The following is a 13,980-nucleotide window of genomic DNA, read 5'->3' as shown; positions in this document are numbered from 1 at the left end:
TAGATGGATGTTTTGTTTAATGTAAACATTTTCAGGATTGGTTTTGTATGTTAAATTGGTGATCACACATGCTTAATTGCCAAATCATCATAGTAAATCAGAGCCAATACCATCTGGCCAATCATGTGTATTTGTGAATTTACTGGTCGTTCTGTACCTGTCATTGTTCCACACTCATGCTGCTTAGCATCTGCCCCAACTTTAACATGTCCTTTACAATCACAAGTAAAGGGAACATCGTGAGTTGTGTGCAAAGAATTTGTATAAAAACAAATCATCACATCTCAAATATATCCTTAGATATCAAGGAACAGATGTTGAGCTTAAAAGAGTGTGATAATATAAAGAAAGAGATACTTTAACTTGAGGATTTCAAGTGGCTGATTTGGTTTCTATTCTTTCTATGCATGACAAATGCTTTATAAAAATGTTGATTTTCATAATACAATTTATAACACAACAATGTTACAAAAAGAAGAAGAAAAAATCTACAATTAAACATAAAATCAAGTTCAGGTGTTTTCAAAGTTATATGAGAAAATAATTCAAAATTAGTTTCTTGTATATCCATTGTCCTTGCCTTTAGAATACAGAAATTTGTTGTAAATTATTTTTTAAGTGAAATATCTTACTGGAACTGTAAAGTGATATTTACACTGTCAATATGTTGGTTCAGTTGTCTTTAGCATTTGATCAGTTCCTATCATACACAAATAATTTTCTGGAAGAATATAATGATAAAAGATATATGTCTTTATGAAGTCCCAAAATAATGCTTATAAAAACAATTGAAAAACATCAAACATAAAATATCGTGGCTATGTGCTTTCTGAAATATTACAAGAGCAGCTGAAATTGAAGTTAGCATGAAGCTATTTGTCATAACAAACTAATCTCTGTGAAAATTAAAAACAAAATTCTGGGCTAGAGTGTGAATTTCCCAGATTATGGGAGGCTACAGGTTTTATTCCAAGAAAAACAAAACAAAATAATGAAACAGCAAAAAAGTGAAATGGAACATGGACTCTGAGGGATAAAGGCACATGAGCAGGTATAAATCCAGGAAATAGAATTAAGACCTTAATTCCATTTGTTATATTTACATTTTCATTTATTGTTATAAGAGTACATTATAAGATAATGATTTTTCAAGGGTCTTCTGGAACCATGACATATATGGACAAAATTCAATGCTTCAAAAAGACAAATCTGTGTTCATTTTTCTCAAAACCTAAAAATGTAGCATTCATATTTTCTTTTTATAGAGATAATTTTAATTTCTCAATACTTTGTTAGTGCTGGCCATGAACATGAGATTTTTCCTGCTTTAACAACCTGAATGCTGGGTTTAGAGGTTTGTGCCATCATAATGTCTCACTTCATCTTGAGGAAATATCATGTAAAATCAAATCAAGGATCATTACTTAGCATGATTGGCCTTTATTCTCTAAGAATGTGTTGATATAATGAAAGCAACAGACTAATAACACAATGAAATACAATGTGAGATACCAGTTTGGAGCAATAACTTGAAAACAAATGAAACAAAACAAAACAAAAACCTCTTTATTTGTAAATGATAAAAGTTTAGTTAGGTCCACAGATTATTTGGCTCTGCTGTCATTATTTTTATTACTGGTAATAATAAGTACTGGGTGGTTAAGAAAGATATTTTGGTCTGACAAAAAATTTTAAATAAATTACTTTGAAAATGTATGCAAATTTTGAAAGCAGAAAATTATTCCAAAAATGTTGATCATGCACAAGCTGGTGAAGATGTGGAGAAATGTGAACACTCACACTCTATGTCCCCTTCCTTGAAAGATTTCCTCCTCTCCCTTAGCTCATACTGGTTACCTGATCTCTGTGGTTATTCAGATTAAAACACACTAAACACATCTAAAGCTTAGAAGTAGCTTCCATGTGTGAAAGAAAACATGTAATATGGTCTATGTTATCTCACTTCAGGTGATTGTCTCCAGCATTGTTCAATTTACCTGTAAATTTCGTAATTTCATGTTTCTTAATAGCTGATTATTATGGGCATGTGTAAATGTGTAGGCATTCTCATTATCTTTTCAAGTGATGGACAGCTGTACTCCCATTTGTTTTACTCATCTTGGCCACTTTGACTGGTACAAGAAAAAAAAATTCGAGTAGTTATAATTTTTATTTCCCTGATGGATGACAATGTTGAACATTTTAAACTGTTATTCAATCATTTTTATTTCATCTTCTGAAAACTCTTTAGTTAGTTCTATACCCCATTTTAATTTGTTTATTTTTCTATTGTTTAGTATTTATTTTTAATTTATTATTGGAGACACTAACTCTGTATCATATGTATAATTGGAAAGCAATGTTCCCAATTCTTTAGGCATTCTTTTTATCCTTCAGTTGTTTTATTACTTTAGTTAAGATTCTAAATATTATGTTAAATAAGTATGGAGAGAGTAGACAACCTGTTTCTGATTTTAGGGGAATTGTTTTGAGTTTCTCTACATTTAGGATGATATTAGTTCTCTGTTTTCTGTAAATATACTTATTACATTGAAGTGTGTCTCTTTTATCCCCAGTTTCTTCAGGATTTTTATCATAAATAGACATCAGATTATGTTAAAGGCATATTTTACAACTAATAAGATGATCATGTTGTTTTTGTCTTTAAGTCTGCTTTGTGGTAAATTATACTTACTGATTTACATATGTTAGACCATCCTAGCTGTAGATTCTCTCTCTGATGTACTCTTGAATACAGTTTACAAATACTTTATTGAAAATACTTTGCTTTTTTTGGTTGAATCTATTTGTGGTTTTGATATTACAGTAATAATGGCTTATTAAAGAAAGGATCTCTGAAACAAAGAATTGGTAATTTGAGAAAATCAACAAGATTATATAACTTTAATCAAAGCAAACTATATATATATATATATATATATATATATATATATTATCTAAAGTTATAAATTAAGGATGAAAAGGAAGTCTGTAGCATGAAACGTAAAGAGTCTTATTAGTAGAAACAAACCTGGAACCAGTTATTGGGGTGCACACTGGAAGATAAGAGAAGCAGAACAAGCCACAGCTTCCTTACCTTGCAATTAATTCATCAACTGATCCTGTTTCCTCAGACTGTATGCCTCTCTGCTGAACTATGCTGCTCAAAAGCATAAAAGCTTAACCAGGCTATAGTTCTTCATCCTCACACCTTAAATACCTTTCTGCCTCCTGCCATTACTTCCTGGAATTAAAGGCATGAGTCACTAAGCTTGGCTGTTTCCAGTGTGGCCTTGAACTCAGATATCCAGGCAGATCTCTGCCTCTGGAATGCTAGGATTAAAACACCACATCTGACAGAGGGCTGATATCCAGAATATATAAAGAACTCAAGAAGTTAGACATCAAAATGCCGAACAGTCCAATTAAGAAATGGGCTATAGAACTAAACAGAGAATTCTCAACAGAGGAAGCTCAAATGGCTGAAAGACATTAAGGAATTGCTCAACATCCCCAATTATCCAGGAAATGCAAATCAAAACTCCTCTGAGATATCACCTTACACCTGTCAGAATGGCTAAGATCAAAAACACAGAAGACAGCTTATGCTGGAAAGGATGTGGAGCATGGGGAACTCTCCTCCACTGCTGGTGGGAATGCAACCTTGTACAGCCACTTTGGAAATCAATATGGCGCTTTCTTAGAAAATTGGGAATCCATCTCCCCCAAGACCCAAGGAATGCTCAATCATACCACAAGGGCATTTGCTCAGCTATGTTCATATCAGCATTGTTTGTAATAGCCAGAACCTGGAAACAACCTAGATGCCCTTCAAATGAAAAATGGATAAAGAAAATATGGTACATATACACAATGGAGTACTACTCAGCAGAGAAAAACAATGACATCATGAGGTTTGCAGGCAAATGGATGGATCTAGAAAAAATCATCCTGAGTGAGGTAACCCAAACTCAGAAGGACAAACATGGTATGTACTCACTCATAGGAGGATACTAGATATAAAATAAAGATGACTAGACTGCTACACAACCCCAGGGAGGCTTCCTAGAAAACGGGACCCTAGGAAAGACACAGGGATTGCCCAGTGACAGAGAAATGGGTGAGATCTACATGAACAACCTGGACCCTGGACGGCAGTGGGAGTAATGAAGGGCAAGGTTCGAGGGAAAGAGAGCTTAGGGGAGCAGGAGATCCCAGCTGGATCAAGAACAGAAAGGGAGAACAAGGAATAACAGACCATGATAAATAAAGACCACATGAGAACAGGAATAAGCAGAGTGCTGGAGAGGTCCCCAGAAATCCACAATGATACATCCTCTGTAGACTACTGGCAATGGTCAAGAGAAAGCCTGATCTGACCTAATCTGGTGATCAAATGGCCAAACACCCTAATGGTTATGCTGGAACTCTCATCCAATAACTGATGGAAGTGGATGCAGGGATCCTCAGCCAGGCCTCAGGTGGAGCTCCAGGTGTTCAATTGTTGAGAAAGAGGAGGGACTGTAAGATCATGAATTGAGACCAAGATTGGAAAAAGCACAGGGACAAATAGCCAAATGAATGGAAACACATGAATTATGAACCAAAGGCTGTGGAGCCCCCAGCTGGAGCAGGCCCTCTGGATAAGTGAGACAATTGAATAGCTTGAACTGTTTGGGAGGCACCCATGAAGTGGGACCTGGACCTATCCTTAGTGCATGAGCTGGCTGTTTGGAACCTTGGGCTTACACAGGGACACTTTGCTCAGGCTGGAAGGAGGGGACTGGAACTTCCTGTACTGAATCCACCAGGTTGAATTGAATCCCCTGGGGAGTCTTGGCCCTGGAGGAGATGGGAAGGAGGGGATGATCTGGGGATAAGGTGGAGGTGGGGGAGGGAGAGGGGAGTATAGGGGAACCCATGGATGATGTGTAAAATTAAAACACAAATATAATAAATAAAAAAGGAGACAAAAATGTATGTGCTACCACTGCCTAACCTCTATGTTTCATATTATGGCTCTTCTGTTCTCTGGCCCCAGATAATTTTATTAGAGTGCACAATATTTGGCGGAACCCAATACCACCACAGGAGTCATTACACCAGACTCTAAAACAAATGCAGAAAATCATAAGGGCATACTGAAAATCCTAAAAGAATGTATGAATTTCTTTGTATATATGGGATACCGAACTTAAATCAAGATGAAACAAGCATTTTAAAGAGACTCATAACACTTAGTGAAACAGAGTCAGTAATTAAAAATCTCCAAACAAAAATAGAGAAAAAAGAAAGAAGGAAAGGCAGGCAGGCAGGCAGCAAGAGGAAGGAAGGAAGAAAGGCAAGCAGGAAGGAAGGAAGGAAAGAAAGAAACAAAGGAAGAAAAGAAGATAGAAACAGCAAGTGAGCACAGGGTTATGTGAATTCCATTCAGAATTGTATTAGATGCACAAAGAATTAACATCAGTACTCATCAGATTAATCTATTTACTTTATATGTTGCTTTGTTTTTATGTTATTCTTTCTAAGAGAGTGAAAAACATGCGATTTAGTAGGTAGAAAGCAAGCTGAGATTCTGGAAGGAGTTGGGGAGAGGAAAGAATGTGATCAAAATATATGAAATTCTCAAAAAATAAAAACATTTTTAAAAGCCCAATTCTATTCTGCAGTTTAAAAAATAATGATTTACTAAGTCATATAAACTTACATTAGTTTACAAAACAACCAAAGGATTAAATTTAGCCGACCCAACCTGATTTGGTGGCATGTGTTTTAGTTGTACTGTAATTTGTTCCTTTATTAAACATGACACTTTCTTTTCTTTGCTAGAAACTATATATTGTTCATTGATGAGAAATTATCTCTATTCTAAAACCAGTTCATTAGATTAGTTGCAGAAAACTAAGAGCAGTCCTAATGGTGAATAATGGAATAATAAAAGGAAACTATTGTATTTGAAGCTGATATAAATTCTTTAGTTCAAATAAAAGAGCTAACTGCTTCAAGTGATGTATTGAGTAAGAGCTTGTTCCCTGAAAATTCTGATTTTTCCCACTGACCTTTTCTATTTTGGATTTTTAAAAATAAATTAAATTGATACACTTATGATATTTATTTTATTTTATTTTCCAGAATATGAAGAGATACTATCATTTGAGACAAAAATATCACTGTGGAAATAAACTTTTATAAATGATCATATGAATTATTTATAAATTTTAAAATGGTAAAAATAAATTCCTTAGCGAATGACAAATTATTACTACATAAATTCAGGTGCATTCTGGGTCAAAATTTTTCTGAAATTTCACTATGTAATTGCAGAAATCTTCCAACTAAACTGAAGTATGTCAAATTCAAATATGGCTCAGTGATTCTGTTTTATGTGTTGTAGGCACAGCATTGGGACTGACTGTTTATGAAGAAACAAGAAAGGTGTAACTATTTACATATAACATAAGATGTAGCTGAGGCAAAGAACAATGCATGGAGAGTGGCTCAGATAACACTGCATTACCAAGAACTGGGATGAAATAGGATCCCATTAGAATATGGACTATGAGGTGAATAAGTAAACTTTGTTCTTCTTTTTGCACATATTTAACAGAAGTTCTTTAGTACTTTGTTTTTAAATAAGAAAAAATTATGGTTTTTCTTTGCAAGTGAAGAATTAAAGTGAATTGTAAAAAGAAAACAAGTTAATAAAAAGTTACCAGGTTATGTCTAAAAAAGACTTTCAAATTATTCACTTTACATAATATTTTAATAAATTCCAATCAAATATTCTATCACTAAGACTATTATTGATGAGAATTCCAGTATGCAAATGGATGAAAATGTTATTTTTCCATAAATTGGTCACAGTAATAGTGAATGAAGTCATATTTTCCTTGAGTGAATTCCAGGTTACTTTGAATATCTGTTTACTAAGTTTGTTTTATAATTCCAAGATTCATTCCCTCCTCTGAAGAGAAAGATCTGAGTCTTTTTAATTTCATTTAAGCTTTATCTTTTGTATATAAATACTTAGATTTAATACGCATCACCCTTTGAAGCTAAATCTGTTATCCTTTAAACTATTAAAATACAACAAATGTGTCTGCCCCAGCTTTAAATTATCACCTTCCATCACCTGAGCCTTTATGAAACTCTCCTCATAATGCAAAACAATTCATTACCAGCACAAATATGACTTTCAATTACTGAAATAAAAAAATATTCTCATTTTATTGTCCAGTAGATATTTTTCTCACTGTTCAAATTTGTATCTGAATTACAGGAATTTAATGATTGACTCAATCAAGTTTTGCACTTGCTATCACAACCAATGCTGTGAAATTCAGTAAAGCATATTGTCTAAACTCTTCATCCTCAAGATTGTTTCAGTTCTGAAATTCTAAGATTTTTATTCTACCTAAAAGAAAATCAGTTAAGAATAGGGAAAATATCGCAACATTGATAGAATTCTTTTTTTAAGCTAATCACTCAAATGTTTATAACTTATTGCAAAGGTCATAATTCTATTGGTATCAATATTTTTATTTTTTAAAAAATTATTCTTTTCTCATATATTACATCTCAACCTCAGTTTCCCCTTCCTCCATCCTCTCAGTCTCTCCCAACCACTTCCTCTCTGCCCTCCTCCTCTCACTGCTTCCCCCAGTTCCACTCCTCCATCGATTTCCTTTGGAAAAGAGCAGGTCTCAGAAATATCCACTGAACATGGTGTACCAAGTTCCAATAAGACTAGGCATATGCCCTGAGATTAAGGCTGGATAAGGCAGCTGAATAGGAGGAATAGGGCCCAAAAAGTAGGCAAAATAGTCTAAGACAACCCTCACAACCACTGATAGAAGTTCCACAAGAATACTCAGCTACACAACCATAACATATATGCAGCAGACCTACCTCAGACCCATACAGGCTCTGTGATTGTCTCTATGAGCACCTATGAGCCCTGCTCAGTTGATTCTGTCAACCACATCCTTGTGATGTCCTGGAACTCTCTGGCTCCTACAGTCCTTCCTCCCCTTCTTCCTCCAGGTTCCCTGAGGTCTGCTTAATGTTTGGCTGTGGGTCTCAGTATCTGCTCCTATTGGTTGCTGGATGAAATCTAACGACTTTTAGGTTAGGCTCTCATGTATGAGCATAGTTAATATTAGAAATCAATTAGGAATCATTTCATTGACTTTTCTCTCTTTCTTTTCTTTCTTTCTTTCTTTCTTTCTTTCTTTCTTTCTTTCTTTCCCTCTTCCTTCCTTTCTTTCTTTCTGGCTTATAATGTTTAGTTCTATCCTAGGTCTCTGAACTATCCAGCCTTATCACAACCAAAAATGTTATGTTTTTTGATTAAGTTTGTCACATTAAAAGATTAAGATAACAAATATCAAACCAGAGCTTAATACTATACCATAATGAATACTAAATAAGTATTCATTTATTTTTCATATCCCTATTAGCTACTAATTATGAGTAAAAAATTAAATGCAATTGCTTTGTCTTGAATTTACTTATATAGGATCCTATTGCTTCTATATAGGTGTCATATAGGCATAGGATTTATGAGGAGACACAGTCATTAAAAAATGGTGTGTGTGTGTGTGTGTGTGTGTGTGTGTGTGTGTGTGTGTGTGTATTTGGTGGAGGTCATTCTCATGGGCATGAAGAAATTCAGTTTTGTCAGACCATATTAGAAGGAGATAGTGTGGGCTGTTTACAGTGAAGACATGCTAGGATTACTTTCTTACACACAGGCCTGTCCTACTCTTTGCCTTTCTTGTCTCAGTCAGAAAGAAAGACATTTTATCAACAGGGATGAATTTTCAAACTATGAGGCTTCTGCTATCACCTGTTTCACCAATGGGTGGATTATGTCAGAGGAAACCAAATAATTAACAGAAGCTATTAAAAAAAAAAAAAACCACAAACTAAAGCACCTAAAGGTGTGTTTGTGTGTGTGCACGAGTATATAGATGAGTTAAGATCATGAGAGAGACTTAAAAAATAGGCTCATTGATAATTAAGAAAATCCAGAGGTGGGCTCCTGAGTTGTCTTAGCAAGTAAAAAGCCCTTGCCACCAAGCCTGACAACCTGAGTTTGAGCCGTGGATGCATACAGTGGAGGAATCTCACAAGTTGTTCTCTGACCTCCAAATAAGCACTATAGTACACACACATAAAAATGAGCAGGCACACACACAAGGAACACATTAATGAAATCAATAGATTTAAAGAACACTATCCACAGAGGAAGGTCTAGGACAAGCTTCTAAGCTACACAGAGAAACATTGTCTCGAAAAAAATAAAGTTAAAGCACACAGAGGTGACATTTCAAATTTATATGCATTCCATAATTTCTACTTATGTGCAAAACTAGTTCTCAACACTTTACATTTATGCTAACAATTTATATTTGTGGTATGTAAAAAGACTAAGTTAATATATGTTAAGTAACAAGTACTTTTTAAAGTATAGAATATGTTTACACATGAGAGGTTTTGAAATATTCAGTCTGTCAACAACTTCCTTTACATATTCAGACCACTTGATTTAGCAAGCAAGTGAGGCAAAACACAGATTATATTCATTTGTAAGTTCAGAGAGAAACAACCATGAATTTTGTACAATTTCAAATAATAAAAATGCAAGAAAAGCCAGGCGGTGGTGGCACATGCCTTAAATCCCAGCACTTGGAAGGCAGAGGCAGGCAGACATTTGTGAGTTCAAGGCCAGCCTGAACTACAGAGCGAGATCCAGGAAAGGCACAAAGCTACACAGAGAAACCCTGTCTCCAAAAACCAAAACAAAAATAACAAAAAAAAAAAACTAAAAAACAAAAAACAAAACAAAACAAACAAACAAACAAACAAAAAACCAAGAGAATATAGTCACAAAATCTTTACTGTTTTCAATTTATAAAATTTAAAGGAAAAAAAAATCTCATGAAGGTTTCTCAAGCATATTTTCTCAGGATTATCTGTTTCTGGCATGGTTTATACTATTTCTCTAAAAGTTTATCTATTAGTTATATCATGAGGGAAGTCAGTCAAAGGAGAAAACAACTAGGAAAAACATATAAGGGTCACATCTATGGAAATACCAAATAAAACCCACTCTCTCCATGCTAAATTAAAGAATAATTCTAATGAATTTACAAATTATATATGCCTATACAAAAATGATATAAATAAACAGGATTTCAAATCCAAATGAAACATAGTTATTTTATAGCCCTTACTTAAAATTATTTAATTATTAGAATTTCCTTAAGTAAATATTCAGAAAACATAAATATATGGTATTTATAATATAACAAATTTTTTACACATATTATTTTGAGAATTTCATTTATGAACACTTTACATTCTTTCAAGTAAGATTTGCTTATGTCCTCATGGTTGAGAGGCATGCTGGATGGAACTGAGCCTTTCCTGCCTGTCTCCCATTCTCTTTTAATACCACACAAAGCAACCCACATCATACATGAATTTTGGGAGAAATAATAGTAAACTTAGAAAAATATTAAGATTTTAATACTATTTCTTAAACTTTAAATGTCAAGTACTAAACAAAAATTTGATACAATAAAACACATTAATTGGTTATTTTTAAATTAAAAATAAATTTAAAGTATAAGTATTTCTTAAATTATTAATTTGTGTACTATGATAAAATAATTTAAATTATTTTGTTAATTCTCTCAAAAGTGTATGTTTTGTATGTTCTATAAATTATATCTCAAATCTTACCTCAATTTTGGAAAATATAACATGAACATTATAACCTGAACTCATGTTCCATACTTCAAAAACTTGAAACAAAATGCATGATGTCTCTGGGTACTTGGAATCATAAATATACAGTGAAGAGAAGCAGGTGAGAAAAACTCAGAGGATATGGTTCATTTGGAGATTGACAAGTCTTGAGTCTTAAAAGAAGCATGATAAGAAATAGCACTAAAGAAAATTACTCTGGGCTTTGATTTCTAAGCAAGAATGAATGACAGATGTGTAGTTCTAAGTTAAGAGACTGGGAACATTCAAAGACGTAAAATAAAATAATAAGCTGTCTACTTTGTCTTTTCTAAACATTGTTTTGTTTAATTGAGAGAGCATGTCAAGAAAGAGATGGAGAATGGATAATCGATATTTGGTATGAACACTTTAGAATACAAGACAGAGATATTACTAGTATATATGAATGCTTCCTCTTCCCTATGTACAAGAACAATTACAAACACTCATCTGTAGCTCTGGGAAATAGTCTGATGCTAGTTTTATAAGACTTGAATTCCTTGCTATGTCTGGGTATATTTAGAGGCCATTGGATCTAGCAAAATCCTAGGATAAAGCTCTTAAGAAGAAAAAGAGGTGACATCACATAGAATAAAAAGAAACATAATAACAGAGCATAGTAATTACTTTTCTCACTGTCTTCTTAACTTAGCATTCAGTTCTTGTGCAGACAGTGTCTTTAGATTATGTGCTACAGTGTTACCTTGGTATCATTCATAGAAAATATTCAATATGCCAGGCATTTTTTCCTTCTACTAAAAAGAGATTCTTTTCTCATACTATATATCCTGATTTCAGTCCCCTTCACCCAATTCCTCCCTATCTCCCCTCCTGTATAGATCCACTCCCTTTCTATCTCTCATTAGAAGAGAACAGGCTTCTAAGAGATAACAACAAAACATCGCAAAATGAAATGCAATGAGATAAACAAAAACAACCAGATCGAAGTTGAATAAGATAAACCAACAGAAGGAGGAAAGGTACAAGAGAAGGCACAAGAATCGGAGATACACTTTCATAAACTAGGGAGCCCCATAACCATACTAAACTGAAAGCTTTAATAGTTCTTAAACATGATTTTATGTTTCTCAGAGTGGATTTTATAAGATCACTTCTCACACAGGAAGAAAATTAAAGCAAGAGTAAATTAGACACTAAAATATAGACAGTTTACCAAATCAATAGGAAGCATATCCAGAAAATTTAATTTATGTTGTTGTGTTCAACATCATCACAACATGCTTTTTTTCCCTATGTCAAATAAATCTGTAATATTCTGCTATTAAGCCAGTGTGTACTTTCTCTTGAAGTAGTATAGTTTTGATTAAAGTAATGAGAAAAATGTGGGCAGAATGAGAAGGAAACATGTTGCAATGAGAGCCTAGGTGATTATAATTTTCAGACTGTGCATGGAAAAAAAGACTACATTTAAAGGAGAAAACTAGAAGGATGAGACCACAGAGAATTCAAGAAATTCTCTCCATAGTCAATGTTTCCTTGAACCACTTACATCACACAACCAGCCAATTTCTGGCTGTGTATTTGACTTTGACTTGGAAGATTACAGGATATTCCACATTATTAAAAAAGATAAGATTATTAGATATCCTACTTTATTAAGAAAAGGAAAAGGAATAAAAATCATTAATTGGTCAAGGTCTTAGGCAATGCCTAGGCCACATTTACATGAATGAAAGTACATAAAATATGAAAACAAGGTCAAGTGTCAGGGAAGGGCTGCCATAGCTCAGCAGAATTACAGTCCTGACCCTGGTACTTGTTTTTTAATTGAGCTCACGCTGGTTTGTTTCTTCTCAGTCTTCATCCCCTTTTGAATGTTTCTACAGTCTTCTCACTCCTCTTCAGTCATTGGATCAGATCATAAGAAACACTCATTCTATGAAGTTGTTTTTTTTTTTGTCTTTTCAGTCACAGAACTTTCCTAAAGGTCATCACTCCATAACTCACTTTCTGATTTTTCACTGTCTTGCTTAATCAACAATGCTAACTGTTTTGTGAGAGAGCAGCTTATCCTCCAAGGGAAAGGCATCTCTCCATTGAGTGCATCGCAGTATAGTACAAGCTCACAGAGCTAATCTTGCCTATCACAGTGAATTCTTTGGGTTAGCAAGCTCATAATTAAAAGTCTTCACTAATGACATGGTAATTGTTTTAATGGATTTCCAATGAAGTGTGAAGTTCCCTGCTGATATGTCAACAAAATATGAAGCATTGTGAAAAGAACGATGTAAAGCTTTTTAGAATTTTGAGTTAGAGGAGACCTTAAAATTATCAAAGGTAACCTTTCCATATTAGAAAAAGGAAAATCACCCCTGGAGAAGAGAAGTATGATGCTGAAGGTCAGTACTCTGAATGGAAATGTAGGTGATCTGTACAGCAAATTGTTTCCATCTCACTGGTCATTCATTTTGAACTGCTTTTTATTTATATGGTACCTGTATATTTTTTAAAAAGTTGCATTTCTATTTTTTCATAATATCAATAGAAATATTTATTTATTATCTAATAAAATAGTGCATATGAAAACAATGTTATTACATTAGTTTTATGGGAAGATTGTGAAGGTGACTTTGAAATTGAAAATCAACAGGGCTGAGAATTTCTTGGTCCAGTGCTTTCAGAATAAATACCTTGGGAAGTCAATGCACCAACAGTTCTGAGGGGACCTTAGTGTAATTGAAAGCATAGAAAGTTAACTACCTGGAATTTGTTTATGACTGTATAATATTAACATACCCAAAAGTCTTTCTTGTTATTTTCATTTCAGAACTACAAGGAGAAATAGAACATATATCAGAGTGTACTAAGGAGGAAAGTGAAGGGACAAAAATAAGCAGCTTATGATACAAAACCAAAACTTGAATTTCTTATTTCAGAGGTAATTCAAAGAAAAATAAGTTTCAGACATTTTGCAGCATCACTGACAAAATACAGTTTGAATATATGATCACGACTGAAAAATATAGAATTTCTCTGCTATACAATCTAAGAATATTCCTTAGAAACAAAAAATTACAAGAGAATTTTGTTTTGATTGCTTTCAATTGTCAAATAAGAGGTATCCCCCTTAATACAGGACAGCTTTAACATCTTGGCAATTTAAAAGTATGAATTAATGACAGAAGTCTTGTGCTTACCCACTCTAAAGTAGGTTAAAGCATATGT

Source organism: Onychomys torridus, chromosome 10, assembly GCF_903995425.1.
Source record: "Onychomys torridus chromosome 10, mOncTor1.1, whole genome shotgun sequence".
Lineage (NCBI taxonomy): Eukaryota > Metazoa > Chordata > Mammalia > Rodentia > Cricetidae > Onychomys > Onychomys torridus.
Note: the sequence above shows the minus strand (reverse complement) of the source record.